We start from the raw sequence: 15,740 nt of genomic DNA on the forward strand, positions 1-15,740 counted from the left end.
ACACATTTGTTTGCATGCGTAGTTGTTATATTTCTTGTATGATTGTGGATTGTGTATGTTACTACACAAGTTATCACTCAAGTTAACAACAAGCATAACTACAATTTAATTGGTTAAATTATTAACAACATGAAATTTACCAAACCACAATTTAATCGGTTAAATTAAAAACGGCTAAAAGGACATTAATAAATGGTTATTAAGAACATGATAAGGATCATATATATAAAATGGTTTATATCAAGTAATTGGCTAAAATTACAAGACTTGAAAATGGATTTCAAATGAACCATACACTAAATGCATGTTGGTGTATGGCATAAATGTTTTCTTAAACTAGAATTAACGAAAACTTAAAATCCCTTAATCGACAAGGTAAACAAGTATAACGCCATCCTTTTGTGAGACACTTAAACATAGTAGGGAACAAATAATGGGATAAAGGTCACCTAACCGTTATGAGCAAACTAATATGGTTAAGGTAAAATTCGCATGCTTGTGGGATAAAGGTCACCTAACCACTTGTGTGTTAATTTTACATGTTTACACAAATAGGACGACTTGATTTGGGAATCATGAACTTAGGGTCACCGAAGCTTGAGGAACAAATAGGCGTTGATGGGATAAATATGCCATGCAAAAGGATTGCATGATCCCATAATTTAGAAGTTGCAAAAGGATTGCAATTGTCATATAAATGACTACCTAGCTAAATCAAATAACGGGATAAAGGTCACCTAACCGAAATTTGATTTACCGTTGGATTCTAATATTTAATAAGACAATTAATTTAAAAGGGTATTGTTTATTAAATTTAAAATCGATACTTAAATGAAGTTTGTTAAATTTTGTAGATGGTCGCCAATAACAACAACATGCAAAACGCACCTATTAACTTGAACAACCTATCGTTAAGGTCTCTCCTCGAGAAAGACAAACTCAACCATACGAACTTTATGGATTGGTTCCGCAATCTTAGGATTGTCCTCAAACTTGAAGATAAGGCGTATGTGTTGGAAGACCCCATTCTCGATCAACCCGACGAGGATGATACGGAAGGCATGGCTTATTGGGATAAGTATTGCGCCGATTCGGTGCAAGTCGCTTGCCTAATGCTTGGGACTATGATACCCGAACTCCAAAAGGATTTCGAGCATCATACTGCATACGACATGATCACGCAATTGAAGGAGATGTTCCTTCAACAAGCACGTGTCGAGCGCTTCGAGACCGTTCGAGCGCTTCATGCATGTCGTATGGACGACTCCCAATCCGTTTCATCTTATGTCCTTAAGATGAAAAGCCTCATTGATCGCGCAAACCGTCTTAATCTCAACATATCTAATGAGCTAGCCACAGATCTTATCCTAAACTCCTTGTCAAAGAGGTTTGACCAATTTGTAATTAATTACAATATGAATGGGATGGATAAGACCATTGGCGAACTTCATGGCATGCTTAGGACGGCAGAAACTAGCATGGGTAAGAGGGCTTCACCCGTGCTAATGATCAATGATGGTGGGTCCAAAGGTAATAACACCTCTAAGCCAAAGGCGGCTAAGAGGAAAGGAACCGCCCATCAAGGCAAGGGAAAGGGGAGGATGGTTACCCCAAACAAAAACAAGAACAAGAAGCAAAAGGTTGCCAGATAAGCAAACCCAAAGGAAGACCCATGTTTCGATTGCGGTGAAATGGGTCACTGGAAACGAAACTGCCCGGTCTACCTTAAGGAGTTGAAGGAAAAAAGGGATGCAGGGAAATCTTCAGGTAATATATATATGGTATATGTAGAGCTTAGTATTACTTCTTCTAATACATGGGTATTAGACACTGGATGTGGAACTCACATTTGCAATTCATTGCAGGGGTTCAAAAGAAGTAGCAAGCAAGCGGGAACATCAAGTCTCTTTATTGGTAATGGAGCCAAAGTGCAAGTGAAGGCTCAAGGAGACTTTGTGTTAAAGCTTCCAAGTGGTTTGGAACTTATTTTGAACAATGTTTTGTATGCACCGGATTTATGTCGAAACATTATTTCAGTTTCCCATTTGAAACAATGTGGTTTTTATCTTAATTTTGTTAATGATGATATCCACGTTTATTTAGATAATGTATTTTATTTTAAGGCTTCGCCTTCAAATGGAATTTATGAATTGGTTCATGATGACACATCATCTAGTAGCTCAATATACCATACTAGCACCAAGAAACTCAAAAGGGATTTGAGTGATTCCTACTTATGGCATTGTCGCCTTGGTCACATAAACAAGAATCGAATGCGTACACTCCAAAAGAATGGCCTTTTGAAATCAAATGAACTAGACTCATTTGATGTATGTGAATCTTGTTTACAAGGCAAAATGACTAAAGCACCTTTCAAAGGGACCTACGAAAGGGCTAAGGACTTATTGGGATTAATACATTCGGATGTATGTGGACTCTTTAAGCCCATAACTAGGAATGGTGAAAGATATTTCGTTACTTTCATTGATGACTTCAGTCGTTTCGGATATGTCTACTTGTTAAGACATAAGGATGAAACTTTTGAAGCATTCAAAGAGTATCAAAATGAAGTACAAAATCAACTCAATAAGACAATCAAGGTACTTCGTACCGATAGAGGAGGTGAATACCTAAGCGATCCTTTCCAAGATCATCTTAGAAGTTGTGGGATTATCTCGCAACTTACTCCACCCGGGACACCACAGCTTAATGGTGTGTCCGAAAGGAGGAACCGAACCCTAATAGATATGGTTCGATCTATGATGGCTAGAAGCTCATTACCTCTATCATTCCGGGGTTATTATCTATGCTCCGTGGCTCGTATTCTAAATATGGCCCCAACCAAGAAAGTGGAATGAACTCCTCATGAGATGTGGTTTGGAAAACCTCCATCTCTATCATACTTAAAGGTATGGGGATGTGAAGCTTATCCTAAGCGTTACGTCCCTAATAAGTTGAATGCTCGATCCACGAAGTGTATCTTCATAGGATATCCCAAGGAAGATATGGGATACTACTTCTATGATCCAACCGAGCAAAATGTATTTGTTGCTCGAAAGGCTGAATTCCTTGAAACTAAGTTCCTAATGGAAGGAAATAGTGAAAGGAAGATAGATCTTGAAGAGGTTCAAGATCAAGCAGATGATACACAATTGGTTGACACTAGCACTCAACATGAAAATGTTGAGAATGATCAAATGGATGATCAAAATACACAAGACGTTCGCAGATCTGGTAGGATTAGTAATCCTCCTGAGAGATATGGGTTTCTCATGGATGGTTGCTATGTGGTTGATTTGGATGAACCAACAAACTACCAAGATGCTTTATCAAGGATTGATAAAGATAAATGGCAGGAAGCCATGAACGCTGAGATGCAATCCATGTATGACAACCAAGTTTGGGAACTTGTTGCGCAACCTCCTGGCTCTAGGCTAGTTGATTGTAAATGGCTTTTCAAAATGAAAACCGACATACATGGAAACTTGGATACATATAAAGCTAGACTTGTAGCAAAAGGTTTCACTCAAACTCAAGGGGTTGACTATGATGAAACTTTTTCTCCTGTGGCAATGCTAAAGTCTATTAGGATATTACTTGCCATTGCTGCTCATTATGATTATGAAATATGGCAGATGGATGTCAAGACCGCCTTCCTAAACGGACATCTTGAGGAAGATGTCTATATGGTTCAGCCTGAGGGTTTTGTTGATCCGAACTACAAAACAATCGAGTGTGAGCTGGATCCATGAGCCATGCGATCGCATGGCTAGAGCCCATGAATCCCATGCGATCGCATGGGTAAAGTTGGCGGCTCAAGTGCTATAAATTCGATCGAATTTGCGTTTTGTTCACTTCACTCTATTATGTATTACTCCGTAAGTTATTTATTTATTTAAATTATTATTATTATTATTATTATTATTATTATTATTATTATTATTATTATTATTATTAAGATTAATATTATTATTAATCTTATTATTATTAGTATTATTAATTAGTAGTATACATAAAATACTACGACGAGGTTATGAGCGTGTCACTTTCAAATATGGGTTTTCGAGCGGGATAGAGCTAAGGAAACTATGGGTTATAGCTATGGAGGTTATGGGTAATGTTCGTGGGTATTGTTTGCAAATCAAACCTAGTGTTTATCATCTCTGTTACGTCTACGTACTTTCCTACAATATTGAATCACAATATTGATACGTGAGCATTCATATCTTATCTTTTATATATTAATTGTGTATCCATGTCTAGTGCTTGAGGATATAAATTTGTGCATGCTTGTATGCTAAATTTCCTCGTTAAACAGTTTATGATGAATCACGAATTAAATACATATATTACTGATAAAAGGTATATGATATGCATGTTTTTGGAAAGCTGGCGAAAAATCAATAACTTTTCATTTAGAAATCGCGTAATTTTGATGAACGAATTAAAAGATATGGTCAACTGAATTATGATTAACGTTAATTGGAATTTCTTTTGAATCCGCAATTGATACTTAAACAACTTGTTTATAAGATTGATAAATTGGATTTTTGAATACTACTAGCCGAGTAAATGAATCCTTATATAAGGCACGTCTCGTCTTGTTGAGCAATTGTCAAAACTGATTGTTTTATCATATTTTAAAGCCTTATAAAAACTATAGTTTAATTTTACAAGAAATGGGAATCTATGTGAAATGTTAAAATGTTTCGATTGACATGATCATTCAACTATAGTATTGAGTCAAATTGACTTTTTGAAATGACTTTTGATAACTTTTGTATGTCGATCTCGAGCATTAGGATTGTGATACACTATGACCAGACCTAGCTTGTTAAACATTTATCGACCAACATATGTTATCTAGGTTGAGATCTACGGTTATTTGGGTATTCCGAGTTTCGGTCACATTTCGGTGAACAACTTTATGTGCTACTAAGGTGAGTTTCATTTGCTCCCTTTTTAAATGATTTTGCAATATATATTTTTGGGCTGAGAATACATGCACTTTATTTTTAAAACAATGGACACAAGTACATACTAAATTCTATACTGAGTTTGAACCGAAAATCCCTTAGCTTTGGTAACTAGTAACTGCCGGTTATAAGAACTGGTGGACGCGAGTAGTAGTATATGGATCCATATGGCTTGACATCCCCGTCTGTTCCAGGTATAGAAACCCTAGCCTGAACTATAAAACAGACGTATGCTATTTGAGTTTAGTACACGTTGGATTACGTGTATCGTACATGTTGGTTGCATGTATGTTAAAACAGGGGTACTTATTATATATACGTTAAAGTTTAGTTACCAGGGTGCTCAATTTCGTAGAATATTTCGATAAACGTTTCTGGATGAAACAACTGAAATCTTGTGATCCACCTTTATATACAGATTATACGCAACATTAAAACTATGAACTCACCAACCTTTGTGTTGACACTTGTTAGCATGTTTATTCTCAGGTTCCCTAGAAGTCTTCCGCTGTTTGCTTATATGTTATACAAGATATGTGCATGGAGTCATACATGCTTTATTCGAGAAAACGTTGCATTCACAAATCATCACCATCTATCTTATTTTGACTGCATTGTCAACGGAAGTACTATTGTAAACTATTATTTACGGTGATTGTCTATATGTAGAAATCATCAGATGTCGAAAACCTTTGATTTAAATATTCATTTATGGTGTGCCTTTTCAAAAGAATGCAATGTTTACAAAACGTATCATATAGAGGTCAAATACCTCGCAATGAAATCGATGAATGACGTGTTCGTCCATATTATCACACCCCCAATTAGGGCCTGGGTGAATGTGACATTAATATCAAACAAACCAACATATTATTATAAACGAGAACAATACTAAATGATAAAATTATCTTTATTGAGAGTACGCAGAGGAAAATGAAATGTCGTTACAATGATGGAAGTAACAATAATGTAAGCGTTCAAATGCAAAAGTAAATAATGCGATATCTCTTGATCCTATGTCCAAGTAGCATCACATAAGCAGTAAGAAAAAAAGCTTGAATCAAACAGCACCTGAGACAAAACATGCTAAAGTGTCAACCAAAAAGGTTGAGTGAAATCATAGGTTTAACAAATAAGTTTGACCGTTGTTTTAGACCACAAGATTTAGTTTGTAAAGTTGATCTCCCGCAGGATCAAAAAGTTATGCCAGTGCGTGATATTTAGACTAAACATTCAAGTTTGCCCCAAAAACAAGTTGTAGTTTATACTTGTCGGTTTAATTTCATTATTAAGTAATACAATGACTTGGTCAAATGTATCGGGGACGTTACTCCCGATAGGCCTACCCCCAATAATTAAGCATACATTCAACGAGCAATTAAAAATATCACTGTAGGGAGTTAGTCGAACATAGCCAGGTATAGCATAGTTTTAGCAGTTGGTACTTGTGTCTAAAGTGTAAAATGTAAAAACAGTATGTGTCTCACCCCAATAAAAGTATGTAAGTTTTCTAGCAATAAAGAGTGGGGCTATGAATTCACCTTAGTAAGTAGAGAGAGAGAGAGAGAGAGAGAGAGAGAGTTATTCTTCAAAATAGAAAGTTGGATGAGTGAGCAGAAAAGTCAACCTATTGACATTTAAGAGTAGTAAGTGTTTTTGCCCAAGTTTAAGTAGATGTTTAAGTATGATAGTGTTGTAAGTATAGTTCATTTTACTAAGTTTCCTTTCCTAGTAAGTTTCTACATTTAGAAAGTTTCCACTTTTAGTAGATTTCTTATCTTAGTAAGTTTCTATAACTAGAAAGTTTCTACTTTAAGAGTGTTTTCCATTTTAGGATACTTGCCGAATTAGATAAGCTTCCAATCACCCCTTTCCCTTCAAATGGCCATTTCAGGTCTAGGGGCTTGAGCTATAGGATCCTTTAAATCGGAAATCCAAACCCTTCTGCCTAAAGTTTCGTAGAAACCATTCGTCAAGAAAGTTCGAAGATCTATACATCTCTAATACATATCACAAAATGTTTTTATGTGTTATAATATAAGTAGTAGGTTATAGGTGTTAGTAATAGTAATAGTAATAGTGTATACATGTTAATTAATAGTATAAGTAGTATTAGGGTTTCATTAATTAGGGTTAGTTAATTAAAGTAGTATTTTAATGATTAGGGTTTAGGGTTTTGAGGATCTAAATAATATGAATGTTAAGATCATGCACGAATATGATTATGAATATAAACATGAATTGAAAGAAAGATTTAAAAGTTTTAAGATTTTGGATCATACCTTGTTAATGATGATGAAGATTAACAAGAAATAAGAAGAAAACTTGGTGATGAAGATCAAATAACCCAAATAATGAAGAACACGCTTGAAAATCTTGATGAACACGAAGAACAAGCTTGAAGATCCGAATACCACAAGAGAAGGAGAGGGAGAGATTGTTTTTGAGAGAGGATTTTGGTGTGATTTGTGAATGAGAAACTAGGAGTCTAGGGGTGTTTATATAGTGCAAGTATTAGAGTGTTAGTCAACATAAGGATGTTCTAATTAATGATTTTATTTTATTTTATAATTTTTAGTCAACAATAGGTGGTACTAGTTTATATATATATATATATATATATATATATATATATATATATATATATATATATATATATATATATATATATATATATATATATATATATATATATATATATATTATTTTATTTTTTTAGTCAACATAAGGATGTAATTGTTTAAGATTCTTTAGTCTCATTATTATTATTATTATTATTATTATTATTATTATTATTATTATTATTATTATTATTATTATTATTATTATTATTATTATTATTATTATTATTATTATTATTATTATTATTATTATTATTATTTTTACATTTACTACATGATAAGTATTATTTTCTTTTTACTAATTCATGACTTGTATATATTTTTTTATTTAGTTCCCAATTGTTTTATTATTTATATAAATGTCACTTTTTATTTATTACTTATAGGTTATTAGTTATAATATTACATAAATGCATAAATTTTAATTAGCAGTGAGTGTCGACTAACAGTTTATTATTTTCATCTTTTATTAACTTGTCAATTATTGCACAAAGTTAATTAATATGTTTTATAACTCTTAACACTTAACAATTGTTGATTAAAGTTTAATCATTAAGTTTTAATTATATTGTTTGGGCATTTAATATTGGAAAAATATAGAATGGAAAAATGAGGGTCGTTATAGTACCTCCCCGTTATTAGAAACTTCGTCACGAAGTTTTAAGTAGATTTCTCGTTTGCATCAGCAGTTGAGAAGAGATGGGGGGTATTTCCGTATCGTTTAGTCTTCGCGTTCCCATGTATGTTAGGGGCTTCTACGCGAATCCCAACGAACTTTAACAATAGAGTTTGATTTTTACGTTCCCGGGTACGGTCGGGGCCAATGAGTGTTAACAATAAGTATATTGTTTTGTTTACATGTTTGATCTCATGATCATTAACCTTAATAGGTCGTTTACAAGTGCATTAAATGCGGAGAATTTTCCAAGGAATAACAAGAGTGTCGTTTGACTAGTTTTTCTTTAAAAGGAAAGATGATGTTATAACAGCATGAAATGTATTATTGAGCTCATTAAGATCTTGAGTGTTTATGCCTCAATAGTAGGGCAGATAAAATAGAGTAGAGTATGTAAATATTTCAGTTACGTAGTTTGATGTATGGCTGGTGTTTGTTAGAGATAGTACCAGCTTCAAGTTTCGAAAGGTAACCATAATACCTTTAGTTTTCAAGAGATGTCTAATAGACAAATGAGATGTTAGTTGAGAGTTCGTTGATCTCAGGATAATACGAGCGATTAAATTTAAGACATCGTTCAGTATACATGAGAACTTGTCTTTAGAAATAGTTTCAGAATGTAGCTTTAAGATTTATGATTTCAGTTTCATGTCGAATCATAGATTAAAACTTGACTAGAATAACATCTAGTTGCAAACCAAAAAGGAAGAAATGTTTAGAATATCTTCATAAATGTTTAAGGTAACTCCTTCAGAGTAAGAAAAGTGTTTTCGCACAAATGGCGAGTCGGTCTATTATTTACTTATGAGTTTAAATGTGGATGAGAATAAATGTGAATCATTGATTATAAGGTATTGTTTCTACCATGAAGGAACCTTTGCTTCCTTGTTCAAAAGATCGTAGTTTTGATGTTTACGAGAGCATCGTGGTTTGGCCGTGAAATACCGGAAGTAGAAACTTCTTAACGAATAAAATAGGAAGGAAGAGATGATGTACGTAAAGAGGTAAGTCTCGTTCTTGCACGGAGAATGCGAATAAAGATGATCCAAACATATTGGAGAGCAATACGAAAGTTTTAATAATAAACCAAAGTAATTTTTGAAAAGTTGCGACATTTGTTATAACAATATAAATGAAGCGGAGCTATTGGTAAAACTTGAATTATGTACAACACGTACTATTTTATGTGAAATAATTTGAACAATACGAAAAAAGAGTTGTTTAAAAGAATGTTTAATTTAATGAAACAAAGGTAAATTGCTAAAAATGCGAAAGTGTTTATATAATTAGTGAAAGTAATTTTAGAGGAGGTGACGAAATGATGTTCATAGTACAACTAGGGTTACGTAAAATTTTGTAAAGTAATTTCGATTTAATCAAAGTGAAAATTTGTAGAAGTGAAAGTATAATTTGATATGTATTAGTCAAAGTACGTAAAGTTAAGTTTATGTATAAGGTTTTATAAATCACATAAGTGAAAAATCATTTTTTTTATAAATTCCAAGATAGTTTGAAAATAAAGACTCGTGTAAGAAATCTTTGGAAAACAGGATACTTGTATTTAAGAGTTTATTTGTTTGAGAAAAATTGATTACAGATTTTAAAATTCTGGAGGATAATTGTGTAATAATTGTTTCAAGGTAGTGAAAACTAATGGATCGACTTTTATCAGGGCATGAGTCCTTGGACTCGAAATGTTAACATTAAAGTTAGAAGGATGATAATGTGATTATCATCAAATGAGTAAATCCCTCGGATTTAGAGTTATGTATGAAAGAACTTCAAATAAGATTTGCAACTTTGAATCGTTCGAATGATAGTGAGAGTTCGAGAACTTGGCATGAATAATTTGGCAGTCGCATAGACAAGTATAAATAAATGCTAAAGCAGTGACTTTCAACTATGTAATGATTGTTTGAATTCAGCCTTAATTGGTCTGAGAGGAGGATACGTTAAAGTATGATGGAATCATTTCAACTGTTACAGCAGTTTTTCAGATGAGTTTAGCTCAAGCCACAACTTGAGATAGTGTATTTCACCTCTGGTTTTCGTGTTGACAATGATCGATTATTGTTTGAGTATGGCACCATTACTTGCATGGTGCCAAGTAGTCTATTATAAGTAGATGTACGAGTACAGAAGTTTCTTGACTATGATAGTTAAAACGATACATGTATGGAGGCTCCATTCTTCAGAAGATTATGTATATGAGATATTTATCATCTCGACATAGATAATGTAATATTGGACATGGTGTTTGTAATATCGACGTTGGAGGGTTCAAATGACATAGGTTTTTGAAAGTCATATGAGAATTTACACCGAGAGTGTAATAACAAGTGATGATTATGTATAAATGATCAGGAGATATCCATTTAGGATGAATGAATTTCAAGATTCGATTGCCTACAACTTTTTATGGTACATGAAAGTTTGTTAAATGAGTATGAGATAGATATATAGTTTGATTAGAATGAGTTCTTCGTATCTACTAAATATCAAGATGATCATTTTTCTCTTTTCATGCCCTTGCATTTGGTTTTTGAACAGATAGCTTGAGAGTTTTTCTTTGATTCACTTTCTATTCCATACGTCATGATATTGGAATATCTCTATGAATTACCGTAATATAATCACGTTTGCCACCGTCATTATATTTCACTAATTCATTTTCCTTTCCAAGGTCACTCCATAAGGTCAGGATATGTGATCAATGATGACTTCTAATATAGTGTGTTAAGGACAGCAGTAATCTTAGCTGGATCGATAACATGTCGGTTTTAAGTCAAAACTTGCACTTTTGAAAAGTTTACGTAGATTTGTTCTTTTTCTCATGAATGAGTTTACAAATGTTACTCACGTCCTTTCTCACTCTTGGAGCAGTTCGAAATGTCATCCGTGAAAACAGTTACTAACTTATGGTTGGCTAGTTTTAAGTTGCAGTCTTTATAGACTTGGTTAACCTTCATATCTTTGATAGTTATGGAAGTTGTGGAAGACGTAGTCAGACGAGGAAATTATGAAACATCGTGGTAAGAGTTGGTGTAGTTGGATGAACCATGATTCTTCACTACATAAGGGTGTATAGAAGTTTGATAAATCCGATAGGATAAAGATGAATATGATATAAATGAAACACTTTATATTATTAAGAACGAGGCATTAAATAAGCCTTTTTAATACACGATTCGGATATAGAAATGGTTTAAGGCATAGCCTTTACATAGATGAGAAATTGGAATAGGATAAACTAGGAAATATTAGGATTGAAGTAGTCTTCATATTTCTTCTTCTCGTCTTCAACCTTCTTCATAAACTTCTCAACTTTCTCATTCTTCGCCTTTTGTTTCTCATGCAGGAACTCGAGGCGGTTTTCCTCCATCTTCAATCTAAAGTTAACATCTTCTCTTAGGTAGGCAAGAGATTGCTTCCCCCATCGGGCATTTCTATCACCTTATACTTCACCAACTTTATCTCCTTCTTTAGCTCAGCATTTTCCTCCATGAGCTTCCTGATCGCTAGGTCTTTTTCCTTCATTTGAACATCGATCCTTGCAATATTATGAATTAGGCCATCGGAAGTTTTCCACAGATGCATGATCTCGTACTTGGCATCAACTTCTTCGTAGGAAGGAGATCGGGATCTTTTCTTTCACGGGCCATCTTCTTTAAAATCAGCAGGGCGTTTCCCTTTGCTTTCCGTTCTTGGAGTCGGGTAGTGTTCGGGAGAATTAGGTAAAGTATCCGGACTATAGTTTGGTGAGGGAGGACCACCAAAGCCATAAGGTGGACTTTGGACTGGTCTTGCAGTTGAAGGATATCCATATCTTCTTCGATAGCAGGTTTGAAGTGAGTCATTACTTCAGATGGTTTGAAAAGAATTGTCTTGTCATTTTTATTAACGCTTGGCATCCTATCATTAGGAAAGAGACTTTGATTAGCATTCTAAGCCAAGATTATCAAGGCAAGGTTGTTAAGATTATAAGGCAATCCTAAGTGCTTTAAAGTCTAAGGCAGGAAAGGTTATAGTTTCCTAGATTGCTAAGGCACCCTAGCTAGCAAGTAAGGCACACATAAAGATGCAATCCTGGTTCTCTATAACAGCCTGGTTTGCTCTGATACCACTCCATAACACCCCCAATTAGGGCCTGGGTGAATGTGACATTAATATCAAACAAACCAACATATTATAATAAACGAGAACAATACTAAATGATAGAATTATCTTTATTGAGAGTACGCAGCGGAAAATGAAATGTCTTTAACTGTGGTGGAAGTAACAATAATGTAAGCGTTCAAATGCAAAAGTAAATAATGCGATATCTCTTGATCCTATGTCCAAGTAGCATCACATAAGCAGTAAGAAAGAAAGCTTGAATCAAACAGCACCTGAGACAAAACATGCTAAAGTGTCAACCAAAAAGGTTGAGTGAAATCATAGGTTTAACAAATAAGTTTGACCGTTGTTTTAGACCACAAGATTTAGTTTGTAAAGTTGATCTCCCGCAGGATCAAAAAGTTATACCAGTGCGTGATATTTAGACTAAACGTTCAAGTTTGCCCCAAAGACAAGTTGTAGTTTATACTTGTAGGTTTAATTTCATTATTAAGTAATACAATGACTTGGTCAAATGTATCGGGGACGTTACTCCCGATAGGCCTACCCCCAATAATTAAGCATGCATTCAACGAGCAATTAAAAATATCACTGTAGGGACTTAGTCGAACATAGCCGGGTATAGTATAGTTTTAGCAGTTGGTACTTGTGTCTAAGGCGTAAAATGTAAAAACAGCATGTGTCTCTCCCCAATAAAAGTAAGTAAGTTTGCTAGTAATAAAGAGTGGGGCTATGAATTCACCTTAGTAAGTAGAGAGATAGAGAGAGAGTTATTCCTCGGAATAGAAAGTTGGATGAGTGAGCAGAAAAGTCAACCTATTAACATTTAAGAGTAGTAAGTGTTTTTGCCCAAGTTTAAGTAGATGTTTAAGTATGATAGTGTTGTAAGTATAGTTCGTTTTACTAAGTTTCCTTTCCTAGTAAGTTTCTATTTTTAGAAAGTTTCCACTTTTAGTAGATTTCTTATCTTAGTAAGTTTCTATAACTAGAAAGTTTCTACTTTAAGAGTGTTTTCCATTTTAGGATACTTGCCGTATTAGATAAGCTTCCAATCACCCCTTTCCCTTCGAATGGCCATTTCAGGTCTAGGGGCTTGAGCTATAGGATCCTTTAAATCGGAAATCCAAACCCTTCCGCCTAAAGTTTCGTAGAAACCATTCGTCAAGAAAGTTCGAAGATCTATACATCTCTAATTCATATCCCAAAATGTTTTTATGTGTTATAATATAAGTAGTAGGTTATAGGTGTTAGTAATAGTAATAGTGTATGCATGTTAATTAATAGTATAAGTAGTATTAGGGTTTCATTAATTAGGGTTAGTTAATTAAAGTAGTATTTTAATGATTAGGGTTTAGGGTTTTGAGGATCTAAATAATATGAATGTTAAGATCATGCACGAATATGATTATGAATATAAACATGAATTGAAAGAAAGATTTAAAAGTTTTAAGATTTTGGATCATACCTTGTTAATGATGATGAAGATTAACAAGAAACAAGAAGAAAACTTGGTGATGAAGATCAAATAACCCAAATAATGAAGAACACGCTTGAAAATCTTGATGAACACGAAGAACAAGCTTGAAGATCCGAATACCACAAGAGAGGGAGAGGGAGAGATTGTTTTTGAGAGAGGATTTTGGTGTGATTTGTGAATGAGAAACTAGGAGTCTAGGGGTGTTTATATAGTGCAAGTATTAGAGTGTTAGTCAACATAAGGATGTTCTAATTAATGATTTTATTTTATTTTATAATTTTTAGTCAACAATAGGTGGTACTAGTTATATATATATATATATATATATATATATATATATATATATATATATATATATATATATATATATATATATATATATATATATATATATTTTATTTTATTTTTTAGTCAACATAAGGATGTAATTGTTTAAGATTCTTTAGTCTCATTATTATTATTATTATTATTATTATTATTATTATTATTATTATTATTATTATTATTATTATTATTATTATTATTATTATTATTATTATTATTATTATTATTATTTTTACATTTACTACATGATAAGTATTATTTTCTTTTTAGTAATTCATGACTTGTATATATTTTTTTTATTTAGTTCCCAATTGTTTTATTATTTATATAAATGTCACTTTTTATTTATTACTTATAGGTTATTAGTTATAATATTACATAAATGCATAAATTTTAATTATCAGTGAGTGTCGACTAACAGTTTATTATTTTCATCTTTTATTAACTTGTCAATTATTGTACAAAGTTAATTAATATGTTTTATAACTCTTAACACTTAACAATTGTTGATTAAAGTTTAATCATTAAGTTTTAATTATATTGTTTGGGCATTTAATATTGGAAAAATATAGAATGGAAAAACGAGGGTCGTTATACATATGGATTTGGAGCGATCGTCACAGTTGGTATCAGAGCGTTAGTCCTAGCGAATCAGGTCTTGCATGAGTGTGTCTAACTGATAGTTGTTAAGATGCATTAGTAAGTCTGGACTTCGACCGTGTCTGCATGTTAAAAGTTTTGCTTATCATTTCTTGCCAGAAATTACATGCTTATCATTCTTAAGTCTAGACAAGTTTTCCTGCATTTATTGCATAAATAGTGTATAGACAAAAATTCATATCTTAGCGTATCTGTTACTGTAAACTTTTTCTGACATCTTCAGAAAATTTCTCCGTGATTTACGGGATTTTGGTATTATATATACATATGTAAATTATTTATTGAAGAGTACCAATCTAAATTCTATAATCTATTTCATATAAAAAATCATCTCTCTAATTATACATGATGGATCCCGTATCTAGTTCAAATTCTTTAAACTCCGACAGCTATTCCGATATAGATATTCACCTGAACTTCTAAGACAGTGTAACCGAAATGGATCAACCAATTAGCCATCATCTATTCTGGATGAATTGGGGATGGGTTCGTAGCCTACTTAGTCATTGGAGACAAGAAGAAGGTGATCCCATCCATCCACCACATTCACCTCTTGGCGAAGAACCTGAAGCACTTACCGGCAAACCTGTTCGTAATACCATTTTCTCTCTCATCTCCAGAGTATCTCGTCATGATTATATACTATCTCAAAATTTAGATCGAACCGAAAATCACCCCGGTGTAATAGAAGAAGTCAACGAACTTCGCGCTCGGGTAGTGGCTTTGGAAAATATGGTGCAAAGGTTACAAGCACCAGCAACATCACCGGCATCAGCAGTACCACCATCATCAACACCAACAGTACCATTACCACCACCAACAACAACCTCCGCATCCCACACCTCAACATCACAATCTGTACCTCGAACAACATCGTCATAGATACTAAG

Source organism: Rutidosis leptorrhynchoides, chromosome 1 (genome assembly GCF_046630445.1).
Source record: "Rutidosis leptorrhynchoides isolate AG116_Rl617_1_P2 chromosome 1, CSIRO_AGI_Rlap_v1, whole genome shotgun sequence".
Classification (NCBI taxonomy): Eukaryota; Viridiplantae; Streptophyta; class Magnoliopsida; order Asterales; family Asteraceae; genus Rutidosis; species Rutidosis leptorrhynchoides.